This window comes from Xenopus laevis, chromosome 1L, assembly GCF_017654675.1.
Source record: "Xenopus laevis strain J_2021 chromosome 1L, Xenopus_laevis_v10.1, whole genome shotgun sequence".
Classification (NCBI taxonomy): domain Eukaryota; kingdom Metazoa; phylum Chordata; class Amphibia; order Anura; family Pipidae; genus Xenopus; species Xenopus laevis.
In genome coordinates this window covers 141,066,201-141,082,244 of record NC_054371.1, presented here as the reverse complement: position 1 = coordinate 141,082,244, position 16,044 = coordinate 141,066,201, and the positions used below count along the sequence as shown (strand labels likewise).

Here is a 16,044-nt window from a genome sequence, read left to right as displayed (position 1 = left end):
TTTGAGGTGTAAACAATGCAGGGGACAAACAATCTCAGTATTGATACCTTTTAAAAGTTACACAAGGTAAACAAGCACAACAGGCAGACTTTCATGTGGGGGGCTACGCAGGGTGGGGTTTGCAGGCCGGATGTGACCCACGGGCCAACAGTTGGACAGCACTGTTATAGATAAACCTTTTCTAAGCAACTTTTCAGTTAGTCTTCATTAGTTGTTTTGTACGGTTTCTAAAACCAGAATATGAAGGAGAAGGGGTTGAGGCAGAAGGTGACACAAGGTGCCCTACTGGTATTATGCCTGCACTGAATTGAAAGTTAATTTTATGGGAGAAGGCTTTACTTTATTCAGAGCTTTCTAGATAGCGGGCTTCTGGATAACAGATCCCATACCTGTATAAACTTATCTGTCTTAGATGTTCTAGGTTATTTGTAAAGTTTAGTTACCATTGCTTTCTAAAAATTTCGGCTTCTAGGCATGTGCTTCTTGGCAATGTCTGGATTCATTGTGACCCGGCTGGCAGTCCTCAATTTATGTCCATTAATGTTGGCTCACACAAAGTCTTCTATTTGGTGACTGATTCGTAAAGTTAAAAAAACAGCTACTGTCTAATAAAAAAGGATTGAGAAAGCTCTATCCAGTGTGCTTCATATAAAGTTGCAACAAAAAAAATCTTTAAAGAGAGAGTAAACTATAGGGATATGCTTTTGCTGGTACAAATTGTGATACTGATAGAAAATACATTGTTTATCAAAATACAGTTATTTTTGAAAAACATATTCTTGTGATTTCATGGTTTTCCCCTGCGTGCTTTAGAGGATCTAGCGCTAGTTTATTTGGATTATGGAACCAAGATCTCTAAGGCTCGACATGGTGTTATGCAAGGGAACATACATAGATTTATTTAATGTACAGCATGTATAACTGCCTGTGGTTATTAAGGTATCGGATTACTTTGAGTACTGTCACATTTCTCTATTCAAGTTAAATTTCTAGACACCATAAATATGGTTGTAATCTATTGCAGTGTTTATAAGGTTGTTTTTTCCCTTGAAGGTTTTGTGTAACAGCTAAATCTCATTAGAGAAAGTAAATAATTGTTTGTTAGTTTTCATTAGTTCAAGGTGGCCTATGGGTTATTCAATGACTTCACCAAATGATTTTAGTTGGACCTGCTTATAGCTATTTTATTTAAGCATTTTGTTGTCGTCTCTTAACAAACTGTCGTATTTTTAATCTTGTTGGCTGGGTTCACACCATATTTTTAATATTTAAAGGTTAGAGGGTCATTAGGCTGTTTATTTGCTTTTGCTCTTATTATGAAGATACTATATTGAGGGAGAAGGCAAACCTGTATGCATCCTATTTTGAAATACTAACATTCTGTGAATGTGTTTGTCATTTTGCAGTTTTATCCTTCCTAAAGTCGGGCCCTATCCTTTCTTGTGACCTACAAGAACTCAGTATAAGTAATATAATCATCTTACAAGCAGGAAGATAAAAAGAATTCAAGAGATGGCACCATTAAAGCAACAGTAACCAGTGCCAGGCCAAGTCGGCCAGGTGCGCTAGGCAACCTGGCCGACTACATTGCCCCCCAATGTTTGCGCATGCGCAGATGAAGCATGAGTGCACGTGTGCGGAAGAGTGGACCCGCCAGTGGGCATTCACAGAAGAGCGCACATTTAGCATTTAGGAAGAAGCAGCCACAACTTAAAGGGATACTGTCATGGGAAAACATTTTTTTTCCAAAATGAATCAGTTAATAGTGCTGCTCCAGCAGAATTCTGCACTGAAATCCATTTCTCAAAAGAGCAAACAGATTTTTTTATATTCAGTTTTGAAATCTGACATGGGGCTAGACATATTGTCAATTTCCCAGCTGCCCCAGTTATGTGACTTGTGCTCTGATAAACTTCAATCACACTTTACTGCTGTACTGCAAGTTGGAGTGATATCACCCCCCCTCCCTCCCCCTCCCCCCAGCAGCCAAGCAAAAGAACAATGGGAAGGTAACCAGTTGGCAGCTCCCTAACACAAGATAACAACCGCCTGATAGTAAAATAGTAAAAACCCACGTCTCACTGAGACACATTCAGTTACATTGAGAAGGAAAAACAGCAGCCTGCCAGAAAGCATTTCTCTCCTAAAGTGCAGGCACAAGTCACATGACCAGGGGCAGCTGGGAAATTTACAAAATGTCTAGCCCCATGTCAGATTTCAAAATTGAATATAAAAAAATCTGTTTGCTCTTTTGAGAAATGGATTTCAGTGCAGAATTCTGCTGGAGCAGCACTATTAACTGATTCATTTTGAAAAAATTTTTTTCCCCATGACAGTATCCCTTTAAGGACACAAGGCTCCGAACTAGGGGAAGGTGTCAAAAGAGGTAAGTGCCTGGAACCCCTCTGCCTTTGTACCTAGGCACGAGCCTCTTCTGCCTACCCCTAGTTCTGGCCCTGACCGTAACACCCAAAATGAAAGTGTTTCAAAGCAATGAAAATATAATGTACTGCTCTACTGAACTGGTACGACTGATATGTTTGGTTCAGAAACACTACTATAGTTTTATATAAACAAGCTGCTGTGTAGCCATGGGGCAGCCATTCAAAGCTGAAAAAGGAGAAAAGGCACAGGATACACAGCAGATAACAGATAAGCTCTGTAGTATATAATGGGATTCTTCAGAGTTTTTCTGTTATCTACTGTGTATCATGTGCTTGAATGGCTGTCCTATGGCTACACAGCAGCTTGTTTATATAAACTATAGTTGTGTCTATAGTTGTGTTTTTGAAAGAAAAATCAGTCAGTCTCAGGATCGGGCAGGTTGGCAAGTTTTATCAGCATATGCATCGTTGGCCAGGGTATGGTGCATCAGCAGATAAGGATTTCCAGGTAGTGCACACAGGTATGAAGATAACAAATGCTACATGTTGTTGCATTTATCATCAGCATGATTCCCTCATGAATGATCTAATGATGTGCAGCGTGTCTTGGGTTTTTTTTTTGGGGGGGGGGGGTTGCAAGCAATAAAGCTAGAAAAATGTGTATAAAGGTCTGTGCAAACAGTTTTGCTGTTAAAAGCTGCAGAACTGCTATGAGCAATTTCCTGTGGAAATTCACTGTAAAGTGATAGCTGTAAAAACTCATTTTTGGTAGCACGTATATCTTGGCATTGGGGTGAGAAGTAAACGTTAGTCACTACTGATATTCTTCTAGCAGCTTTGTAGGTCTGTAAACTGCCCCAAGGAGTGAATGTGCATGTATTTGTGCCAGCTGAGGTCAAGTTGATCAGTTGATTTACATTTTTTTTCTTAATGCTGTTTGCATCTGAGTAGCTCAGGTATAAGATAATTTATCTGGAAACCCGTTAATCCAAAAACCTCAGAATTAAACGTAGTTTTAAATAAGTAATTCAGAATTGGAAAAGATATTTCCTTTTTCTCTCTGTACTTGATCCGAACTTGATGTTCTTTATACAGGTCCCATACCTGTATAAAGAACATCGTTATGATTTTATAACCTTTTGTTAGAGTAGGAAACCTCCCGTGAAAATAATATTTTGTTACGTTAATTGGCAGTTTAATTGGCTCCTGAAGAAATTGTCCCTAGTGTGTGAGCGCATTACACTTTGCAGGGGTTTGTTACCTTCCATTGCTTTTTTCAGTTTATTTGGTTTCAGATCGTTCAGAAATAAAGACTTTTTCCAATTACTTTCTGTTTTCTATTTGTGACCACTGTAGCATGAAGTCTTATTTTTCACCTTTCTAAAGCAACTCTGGGAAGGGGGGGGGGGGTCGTCGACTCTGTAACTGTTCTTAATTGATACATTTAGTTGATACATTTCTTATCTATAGCCCTGCTGAGCTGAATCCCTGAGTTTCCTGAGGGCACCTGTTGGGCAAAAAATTTATACCCAAACAAAGGTGTGGACTAACAGAATCCGTTTGGGGGTAACAATAGTTTTATTTTATTTGTTTTAAAAAAAATGCCCCCTGCCAATGCTAGGACACTCATGTGAGTGGCCATTTTGTACATAGCGCATGCATATAATACACTTCTGACATCACGCGCATGTGCATAATGAGCAAGTTGTGCCATTCGCTTATTATGCACAGACGTGTGCCCTAACATGGACGCTTGTACCGGGAGCTCACTCCCAGTGTGTGTGGCCTAGCGCTGGTGGGGGGTATTTTACAAAAAAAAAAAAAAAAAGCTGCTGTTACCTGGAGTGTGCCCTCCATTTGCCCGCACCTTTGGTTGGGGATAATATTTTTGCCCAACAGGTGCTCTTTAAAGGTAGCTGTTAGAATTGATACAATAGTTGCTAATATTCCACAGATGCTGAGAAATGTATCAACTACTATATCAAATTGTAACAGTTCAGAATCTGCAGTTGGATTACTACTGCACTGTCAGACTGAAACACCAGAGACAGGAGCATTAAACTTTAAACTTAGATTTTGGAAAAACTGTAAAAAAAAAAAAAAGTAAGGCAATTGAAAATAATATCTTTTTCTGGAGAACAGTTTGAAAACAACTGAACTGAAAAATTGTTTGGAAGGTAAACAACCCCTTTAAGCTGCACCAGGACAGGAACCTAAGGCGATAATGAACAATAGTATGCTATATTATGAATCACTGATTTTGATTCAAGCTGCATGATCCGAGATACCTATAAACTTGTTTATACCTTGTGAATATTGTAAACCAACTCCAGGGGTAAACCACTCTTCAAATAAACATTTAGCGGAATGTATTTCAATCTGATGAATAATAGTTGGACGAGAGGGCCTAGACTGTAGCAACTTCTAGTTTGAGAGGTATTAAGAAATAACCAAAGCACCATGGCCAATAAACACTGAGTGCAGGAACTTTAGTGGGGATGAAGCTTATATGAACAAATGTATTATAAGGACATGTTGACATGCTGAAAAGTTAGATGATGATTTATGAGATCATGGTAGAGCATTCCAAGAAACCATGGAGAGGTCTCAGAGTGAGAGGCTATAATGTAGGTCAGTGCCAGAAGAAAGTCTTCCTGTGAGCAGAGGATGGTTCAAGAATTCTTTTGATGTCATTAAAGAAATGTAGAACGTATCTGAATTGAAGAGAACTTTTCAGGAGTATACCCACTCCAGCATAGATTAATAGTCTCAGGTATGAAAAATTCCACCAGGGCCACTTTCAACTATATGTCCCCAAGTCTGCAGCAAGTTCAATGTTCTGTAATTCCAGCTTAGTCAGGAGTTTGGGATGCCTGGTATCTGTGGCATTAGAAAAGAGAAATGCTATAAGCTTGGCTTTTGCTATCTTTAGTTAAGTGATGACAAGTCATGAAGGGTGTGCTTGAGGTGTCTTATGAGAGAGCACACTTATGTGTTGATTAAAAGGATGTTAAATGCCTTTTTTAGTAGATACAATTGTGTCCAATAGGAATGAGTTAAAAAAAAAATCCACACAGTTTTGCTGAATTATCTTAACATTATGTTATTGCTGTGTATTATGAAGGCTGTTCTCGAGTAGGTTTATATACTTCTCACCAGAGTCACCACATCTCAATGGAAGTGTTTGTTTAAATCACCTGCGGCATGGCACTCGCGGCGCTTTGTTTTCCGCAGTTGCCGCACGAGGAAACTTCGGCGACTTCGGTAAACGAAGCGCCGCGGGTGCTATGCCGCAGGAGATTTTTCATTCTAGCAGGCGGAAGACAGGGTGAAGCAGTTCGGGGAGATTAGTCGCCCCCAAAGAAGAGGCGATTAGGTGCCGGGCGACTAAATCTCCCTTAATCTCCCAGTATGACCATGCCCTAACTTGGTTATTTCTTGAACTATACAGAATTTTTAATTAATTATATTTTGAAAGTGTCTTATTTCAGTGAGATGAAGCTTATATTAAATCTTAATTTTCGCGATCAATCCCCTTTAAATATAAAACTGCCATCATCCTCTGTGAGTGGCTGGAAAGGCACCTCCATTCTGGGAACAGGATGTGCTGTTTTCATCTGTTTTGACGTAGACTTGGGTGCGATCATATCTGTTACTGAAGGTATTCTTTAGTGGAGGCCAGTTGCAGAATGTGGTAGAGATCAAGGGAAATAGTGTATCTCTGCCAAGTGAATAACAGGAAATATGTCCGTTTCTATCAAGGTGTTTGAAAAATATTTTTTTAAAAGAATTAGAATGTGCTGTATGCTAGGATTTGTTTGATGGAATTCTCTTTACAAGTGATAGTGGAACAGCTGCTCTTGCCCTATTTATTACCAGGACATCTGACCTCCTTAAGGAGGCTTTTGAGTTTGAATGCTGGGTTAAGCAGATGCTTAATGTAAACAACATTAAGCATCTGCTGCATGTGTGTACATTGTCACATAGGAGCAGCAGAGATGTGTTCAGTTGACTTTACCTACTGGGTGCAGGAGCAGAGCATAATTCCTCTGGAGCCTTAGGCAATCAGAAGGTTATTATAGCGAAATATTAGCTGTAACAGCTATTTCTTGTGACCTAACCTGAACCACTTTGATGGGAGTTTAAAATGCCTATGAAAATAAAGTATGCTTGAAATGGTGGAAATATTAGTTATTACTTTTTAGGGCCAATGATGGTGTTGGTTACAACCACAGAACACATTCTTGCCTTGTTGATTCATTCCTCATGCTAACTCTCTCCACATGCCTGATGTCTGTAATGATCAATTCCTGTAATAGGCATCAACAATATCATTTATACTAGAACCAGACAGAAGGACAAGCAGACTGTTTAATGTAGGTGCTTGCAAGCGTAAATTCCACTGGACATACTTAATTCAAGCAGAATGCTCTTCCAATTTCCATTGCACATTTTTGTGGCAAGTTTGGTTTATATGAAGTCAGAGAAATGGAGTGGTTAAGTAAAAGCCCACAATATAAGCCACCAAATGATTCTGTTTTATTGTTGCACAAAGCAGGCATGAAGTCAAAAGGGAATACATTGTAATAAATTCCAAGGATTTGGTCACCATTTGTTAAATTCTATACATTTCCTTTTAAAGCTTTAACTTATACATGCAAGATGCAAGGTACCACATTTACAGGGCTTTCCCAACTGAAGCTACCAAGGAGTAAATACGGTTATAAGGTATATCGGCACTGCTTCTATAAAATAACTGGAGAGACTGCAATTTTTAAAAAACAAAACAAAATGTGTCTAATGTGTCTAAATCATGTGTCACATGGACATACGTCACAATGTTTTTTCCCAAAGATCCTTAGGTGATAGAAGCCTGGGATTGCTTACTAGAAGAGTATGCAAGTGCAAATCTACCCAGGTTTAGTAAATGAGCCCTGCTGTGTTTAAATGCACAGCTTGGGTAGATGCTGCTGGAATCACAGCTACAGACTGGTTTTCCATTTTGATTCTTATTGGTAAACATATGTTATGAGCTTAGGTGAGCACAGTAGCCAATAGTCTGACATTTTCAAGATATCTCTATTGAGTAGCTTAAAGGAATTGTTCAGTGTAAAAATAAAAACTGTGTTAATAGATAGGCTGTGCAAAATATATATATTTTTTTAATATAGTTAGCCAAAAATGTAATGTATAAAGACTGGAGTGACTGGATGTCTAACATAACAAGGGACTCATGGGTCATAACTGTTGCTTTTGAATCTGAGCTGAATGCTGAGAATCAATTGCAAACTCACTGAATCGTTATGTTCCATGTGCCCCCCCCCCCCCATCAAGTCACAGACTGACTGAGTTAGAGAGCTGAAAAGCAGAAAGTTGGGATTTGGCTATTAGGTTAGACATTTGCTAACTAACTATATTAGAAACATTTTTTATTATCTGTTTAGTGTTTACCCAGTTTTTATTTGTACACTGAACTGTTCCTTTAAGTGCTGCATGTTTAAAAACACGATTCTCTTATTTTATTGCCAGCATTCCTATATAAATATAAGGAAACTGAACAGAAGCTTTTGCACATCAGGGTAGTTATTTGAAGTTGTAGTGGCATTTCGACAGTATTATGCAGAAATAAATCTATTTTAAAATCAAATTTTTCCTAATTCAGTTGCAGATTCAGTTCAAGAATTCAATGTTTTCATGAGAAGTTTTTTCTTGTTGTGACCGATTCACCCATATCAAACAAGTAAACTGAAAAAGGATGAATATGTATGAGTGTATGTATATTTTTATTTACATAGCACTACTTACGTACGCAGCACTGTACAGCAGATAGCGATTATAAAGAAAAACATAGTAATCATTTTGAAGAGCATAAATTGTGTTGTGCACAAATCATGATTATTTAATCCACAATCCATAGTTATTTCCTAGAATATCTGTAATTGCAGGTGCCAACAAAGTAGCAGAAACCATTTGAGTTGTTTAACAAAGCTTACTCTATTCAACCTTACTGTGCATTACACAAGTTGTCTTAGGTTTTTGCTTGCATCAGTGTGGATATGAATTGAATTGTAATTTAACTGACTAGGTGCAATTCAGTTGCAAATGCAGTTACATCACACAAAGTAACGCCTCTTCATGGGTCCATGCTCCATGTACAGGTATGTGATCAGTTATCCAGAAACCTCCAAAATTACGGTCTCCCATAGACTCCATTTTATCCGAATAAACCAAAATGTTAAAAATGAGTTCCCTTTTCTCTGTAATAATAAAACAGCACCTTGTACTTAATCCAAATTAAGATCTAATTAATCCTTATTAGAAGCAAAACCAGCCTATTGGGGTTTTATAATGTTTACATGGTTTTCTAGCAGACTTATGGTATGAAGATCCAATTGATGAAAAATATCCTTTTTCAGGAAAACCCCAGGTCCCTAGCATTCTGGATAACCCATGCCTGTGCTTGCACCTTAAGCAGCAAAGCAAGCACAACTGCTAAGTTCATGCAAGTATAGAAGTGCTGAATTTACTCCTAAAGCTATTTTGTGCTTTGTGCTGCACTTGCATTAGTAAGTGAGCCCTATTGTCTCCATTAGGACATGAAACATACTCTACAAAGTCATAAGATATTCCTGGTCATTGGATTTGCCCTTTATTTATAAAATGTATCAGTACAATATCTTGTTCCCTAGGAACGTGGCTGCTGGTCCTACTTTCTATCCAAAGGAAGGAGTTCTGTCATGCTTTATGGTTGACATTCTAGCTATCTATATTGCACAGCAATCTCTCCAGATGTCATGGGTTTCATATGAACCTTAATTTGTTAATATGATCAAAAAATGAGTTACAATAGAACACAGCACAGTAGTGGTGAACTTATTAAAGGAAAAGCAAATAATGAAATGAAGAGAACTTCTACTGCATGCAGCTGAGGCTGCATGTATTTTGAAATGAAATTTCCCCTTGTTCTATTCCCCAGAGGTGAATAAGTATCTGCTTTTGCATTATTGAGAACAAAGGCGCACATGCTATTCCTTCTCTCTGAAAGATTACTCATGGCATCACCCTCCCCCAGCTGTATAAATGGTTCCCTGGCTTCTCACTTGTAATGCAATTTCTTAAGGCCAGAATAGCCGTTATTGATTCGTCTAATTTTTCTTTCTTTTGCATGCAGTCTGTTAAATCCATTTCCACAATGCTGTACATATTGCTGAATAAGCTTTTTTTTTTTTTTTTTTAAACATGAGCGTTTACATTTTTCCTGTTAATTTCTATTTCCTCATTTTTCTTTCACATTGCAGATTTACATTTTAGAGCAGATTCATTACAGACCTTTTTAATAAAGGTCATACATCTCCACAAGGCTAAGGCTCAAAACAACATTCTGAACAGGATACAGTTGACCCACCTTTGGGTTTGTCTGAGACACACCTATAGGATAACAAAGGGGTGATGCTTATCATGGAAAGTGCAGATGGGATCAAAGTGTAAAGGGGAAACTATACTCCCAAAACAGGATGGATTCATTACATTAAAAAATGTTGTTTCCATTACATATTTTCTTACAGCCAAATACATTATATGGGCAATAGCATCCAGTCACCTGCCTGTCCAACATCTTATTTTGAAATAAAGGGTATTGAGATAAAGTTAGTTCTCTTGGCTGCTTTAACAGCCCCCACCTTTCTAGGAAGGCTTTATGTTTTATGGTGGACCATTGATGTTTTAATTCATTCACCAGTGCATTAGTGAGGTGGAGCACTGATCTTGGGTTATTGGGCCTGGCTCGGAAGGAAGTACAGAATTGTCAGCAATGTAAACTGTAGACTTTGTTTATTTTCACTGCATCCTGGGGCCCTAGCCTAATCCAAGACAAAAAACACACCCAGACCATTATTCCTTCTCCGCCAAACATTACAGTTGGCATTACGCTGTTAGCCCTGTTTATCCAGCATGATGCCAACTAGCTTGTGGGAAAGGTGAGCTCCAAATGCATTTTCCTTTGTGTGTTTATACGGAACACTAGTTCTGCAAGGAATGAACTTTTTTTCCATTGATATTTTGACTATAATTGTTTCCCTTTCTGTCTGTAAAACTGATTTTAAATGCCTCTTGTTAGTATAGGCTATGCTATGCACCTTCCACAATTAAAGAAGAATTAATTGTTTATCATTTTAAAATATTGCTCTATGTCTGTACATTTTTCCTAAATACTGAAATGTCTTTGTTAATTTCAAGAGTTGTCTGTTAATCTACCTTCTCCTTACATAGCAATATTATTGAGCCCTTTCATGTGGCATATATCCTGTTACTATATAATCTTGTTAATAATGCTTTATCTTGAAAAAAGTATTTTTCTGCATTCATTTGTGTCGCCGCTGCTGAAGAAAAGTTAATATTTTTCCCTAAAACAACACATATAGTAGGCCACATCCATTTTCTAACTTGCATGTCATTTAGACACTCAAGTTAGGGAGCAGGAGCAGATGCAGTCTGTTTGTTCTTCCAATCTATCCTATGGCAGGCAGTAAATCGGGCTGACCTGCAGCTGCTGATGTTGCACATGATCTTTTTAACTGGTGTGACTTTCAGAGCACAGGCAAACATGAGGCAGAAGTACTATGCGCATGTGCACAAATGAACAAGGTCTTGCTTGCACTTCTGCATACGGTCTACATAAATAATCCCCACTGCCATATCAGAGCCATTTGAAAGCATATGGAGTTTGATGGGGCTCAATCAAAGAAGGACAATGAAACCACCCCACACAGAAAAACATAGCAGTAGTATTATGTTTTATGTGAACTAGAGTATTACAAATTTTATTTCAATGGATTTTAAAAAAAAAAGTCTTATCCATATATAGTCTTATATATAAAGTCTGATATATATATTTATCCATCTCCAGTGACCTCTAGCTCATATGACAATACGCCATTTTTGAGTCACAATAAGGACAACTGAGTTAAAGGAAAAGGTTAAAACAAAGTAAGCTTTTTCAGAAAGGTCTATATAAATACACCAGTAAACCCTCAGTAATGCTGCTCTGAGTCCTCTGTCAAAAGAAACACCACATTTCTTTCCTTCTATTGTGTACACATGGGTTTCTGTATCAGACTTCCTTTTTTCAGCTTAAACCTCTGCTAGGGCTTGAGCATGCTCAGTTTGCTCATCTTTCACTCCTACCCTCTCTGATGTTACCTGAGCCCAGAGCTAAGGAGAGGATGTGATGTCACACCAAGCTAATATGGCAGCTGCTATCCTAAACAAACAGAGCTTCTAGAGCTGTTTACTCAGGTTTGGTAAAGCATTCTACAGAATGAATATAGCAGTCTAGCTTGCACTATTGTGGCTAATCTATTGGCAATAAACAGCCTCAGTAGCTTTGCTTCTTCTTTAAGTAAGGATTGCCGAGTGCTTACATTGTCCTTGCCAAAGCCAGATTTCAAAGGGTGTGGAAAATGTCTTCACACAGTTCCTACATCTTTCTGACATCGTCATGGCACTTAAACATTTTGTACCATTTTATGACAAACTAGGGAGCTCAATCTGTTTCTGCACCAACTTTGACATAAGAATGTCAGAAGTTGGACATTATCCATGAAAAGTAATATCCACACTGGGTGCTACTTTGCTTTCTAGCAATCCCAGCTCAGGCTCATAAATGAGTACTTCGCACATGCTCTTGTGTTCCTTTGTGCAGTTAAAAGGTTGTGCAGAGGAGAAACATTTGCCCCTCTTTAAAAATACATTTTGTTTGAAAAAAATCTATATTCATTTTTTTAGCAATTTTTTAGTTCTCAATGTGTTTAAAGTATATGTGTGAATGTAGGGGTTTTGTTTCTTATTAGCAAAAAGCAGACAGTGAAAATACAAGGGAATTATCTGGGCAGTAAAGAAATAAAACTCAACATTTCCACTGTAACTGCCCAGATTTGATTATTTAGCAATTGCCAGCATACAGTATACTGGTATACAAAACTATGAAGAATCTCTGGACAGGAAACCACTTTTTAATTGTCAAGACCTAAAAAACACAGGACGTAGCTTTTATAACAATTATAGTATTACTGCTGTGTGCTTTTTTTGTAAATTCTGCCCACGTCCAATTTATGATAAAAGTTCTTCCTGTACCCTGGTAAAGTTTTTTTTTTTTTAATAAACTCAACCCTGTCAAATGTTTGCACCATTTCAGCACTTATTATAATTAGCTTGGATGGCCAGAGAGCAGTTTCAGGTGGTGTGGGCCAGCCCTATCCTTACTGCATGCCATATGGCAGTGCCCTCTGCAACTTCTAAACTTGTATGTCATTCAGATGTGTAAGTTAGGGTGGGTGGGGGACACGTGCCTGGACACTGCTTTCTGTTTTGTAAACTACCCCTCATGAGTTTATCGTCTTTGCCTAACTGATAATGAAGGGGTCCAATGCAACTCCTTTTCTACACAAATTGTTGATTCATAGTAAATGATGTGTTACATATAGGGGCAGATGTACTAAGGGACGAATTTCGAAGTTAAAAAAGCTTCGAATATTGAAGTCAAGGGATTTTTACCGACCGATCGAACGATTGAATAGAAATCGTTAGATCGAACAATTAAATCGTTTGAATCGAACGATTTTTAGCGAACGATCGAAGGATTTTTATTCGACCAAAAAAGAAAACTTAGAAAAGTGCTATGGAAGGTCCCCATAGGCTAACATTGCACTTCGGTAGCTTTAATTTGGTGAAGTATGAAGTCAAAGCTTTTTTTAAAGAGACGGTACTTCGATTATCAAATGGTCGAATAGTGGAACGATTTTTACTTCGAATCGTTCGAATCGAAGTCGAATATAGCCTATAAAAATTTACTTTGAAATTCAAACTTTTTGCAATTTGAACCATTCACTCGAGTTTAGTAAATCTGCCCCTTAATGTATTGTTTTGGAAGGAAGGCTCACTGTGATAAACTACACTGGAGAATTGTTGTGTTGTGAGTTGCCCTGTGGTCTACCCTTCATCCCTACCCTATAACTAATAATGAAGCTTTGGGACTCAGTGCTTACCTAACTGACAAGCCCATGTTGTTGGACTAGCATTTAGCCAGGTTATATAATGAATAAAGTACCCCCTCTTGTAAAATATAAGGATATAAGTTACCAATGAGTTTCATGACCATATTAAAGCACAAGGCCAAAGTGAGCCATATGACAGAAATGACATCAGAACTCACCGTTTATAAAGATATAATTTACAAGCTATTTATGGCTTTTGTGTATTATATATTTATAATTAAAAGGTTGAATTTGTTGGGATGTGTGTCTTTTTTTTTTTTCAACCCAACATACTATGTTACTAAGAATGGTGCCTGCTGTGTTTGCTAAAAAATTGCTTTTTTTTGTTGTGCCTAGTTTCGGCTATTTTTTTTTAACTGACCAAGTGGATCTACTTCAAGATTAAGATTTATCCATTTTTTTATAGCTCCATGGAGTCAGCGATGCAAAGATTTCATGTTGCCATGTTTGCAAGTTTAAAAATACAGTGTAGCCTTACAATAAATAGATGTAAAGTCAACCTAGTGTAGCTCAAAAAAGCATTATTGAAACAAACAACATAACAGCCTAGGACAAACCTAATGAAGTGCATCATTTGTAAAGTATGCATAGGAAAATGAGTCCTTTTTGCCTGTTTAAAGGCCATAGAAGAGTTGATAGAGATACACAGCATACATCACAAACTTGGTTGTAGCTTTAAATATGTCTCCGAATATCCAGGACTACTGTAGATAATGATTCTTGAAGAGTTACAGCTACCTTGGAAATCACTTTTGGTTTAATTATAGTCTCATGGCCACATAAAGCAGATAGTTGAAGTGGTAAAATAGGTTGTTGGGGCTTTGTCTAAGGGACAACTTTACCTACCAAATATATTGTCAACCTAGAGGGGCATGATGACATCTCACTGTGGACAAGATTGGGCCTTTTGAATGAACATTCCTAAATTTTGTTTATTCTGGAAATCCTTTATTGTAATGGATTCATTTTAATAGCTCTAGGATATTGCTTTTTAGATGTCTGGATTGTATCCACCTATGGGTGTTCCTTAGGGTGTGGCTTTGATGGTGCTTTATGTATAAAGTCCGTATTGGTGGTGATTTGTATCTTAGTTTACCTTGGGAATGGACTTCAATAAACACCAGACTCCCAGCCTTCATTGTTTCTGAAGTAGTTTCCCTGTGCTGGATTGCATCTTGACTATATAGACCTGGACCAAAGTTGCTGCTTCTGAGGTGAGTGTGTGGCTGACTATACACTGTTAATTATGCAGCAGAGGATGACTATTATGGTATGGTATTTAAATGGCTTCACAAATGATTTTAACAAACTGAACCAGTTGCACAATACTAGAATCTCCATGTCACACGGTTCAGGAAAACTGATCTCCCTGGATGCCTGCTCAGCATATATCTGAGGACAGGATGCTCCAAAGAGTACACAGGAAAATAAACTTCGTAAATATAACCAGATGAGGTTTTCAGAATGTATAAAAAGACATCCTGCGCTGATGGTTCTTTTTTGTTGTTGTTAATTTTTATATGCACGATTTTTACTGTATATATAACACCACTTTGTGTCTCGTACTATTTTTCATTACAGTGTTAAGATGTATGTATGTTTTTAATATGCAAATTGAACGTCCCTTCTTTTCACCTTGTCCCTCAGTCTCTTAAAATAAGGAGATGCTTAATGTAACTATTTTTACACATCTTCTCCTTCCTCCTAGTAAATAGAAATTCTGCTTTTCATGTTTAACCAAACTGGCCCTTATTGATGCTATGATGTTCCACTTTCTTCCACTTCTTTTACAGTTTTAAGCATCAGGGGCTATAAGAGATTTTCATGTCCCCCCTGAAAACATATAGGTTATAGGTGCCTCTGAATGTGCCATTCCCCATGGTCTGGAAGCAAACCAGGAATTCTGTGCAATGAAAAATTGATCATGTTTCCTCAACCACTGCCTTCTATTTAGTTTTCCCCTCGGTGGACTGTCTGTGTTTATCTCAATCACTGATTAAAATGTAACCAAAATCACTGTCTATGATGTGCCACCTTCTATTAAACCATTAGAATGATTAGAATGATTAGCGAATGCCAATTGGAATGTGATAATGCATTTTATTTTCATTGCATTGTGACACAGTGGTTAGCATTGCTACCTTGCAACTCTTTTGGCCTGGGTTTGTTTCCAACTTGGGACACTATCTACAAGGAGTTACATAGTAACATAGTAAGTTAGGTTGAAAAAAGACACACGTCCATCAAGTTCAACCTTTTGACTTTTTTTTTTAACCTGCCTAACTGCCAGTTGATCCAGAGGAAGGCAAAAAATCCCATCTGAAGCCTCTCCATTTGCCTCAGAGGGGGAAAAAATTCCTTCCTGACTCCAAAATGGCAATCGGACTAGGGACTTTCCCTATTCAACCTGTACTATGAGCTATCTTCCATAACCCTGTATTCCCTCACTTGCTAAAAATCCATCCAACCCCTTCTTAAAGCTATCTAATGTATCAGCCTGTACCACTGATTCAGGGTGAGAATTCCACATCTTCACTGCTCTCACTGTAAAAAAACCCTTCCGAATATTTAGACGGAACCTCTTTTCTTCTAATCTGATGGGTGACCTT

At 37.9% G+C, this 16,044-nt stretch overlaps 1 protein-coding gene across 2 annotated transcripts in view; it reads left to right on the top strand.

Annotated features, from left to right (window-relative positions):
- The window catches only part of cemip2.L (cell migration inducing hyaluronidase 2 L homeolog), a 60,518-nt gene that overhangs the window by 5,326 nt on the left and 39,148 nt on the right, over positions 1 to 16,044 (top strand). Inside the window, exon 1 of one of the 2 annotated variants that reach the window (XM_041564235.1) lies at positions 14,540 to 14,649. The exons of the other annotated variant lie outside the window; for it this stretch is intronic. The gene's annotated coding sequence lies outside the window, so the exon portion shown is untranslated. Of the gene's footprint in view, positions 1 to 14,539; positions 14,650 to 16,044 lie in introns of those variants that run through there. 2 annotated transcript variants of the gene reach the window in all.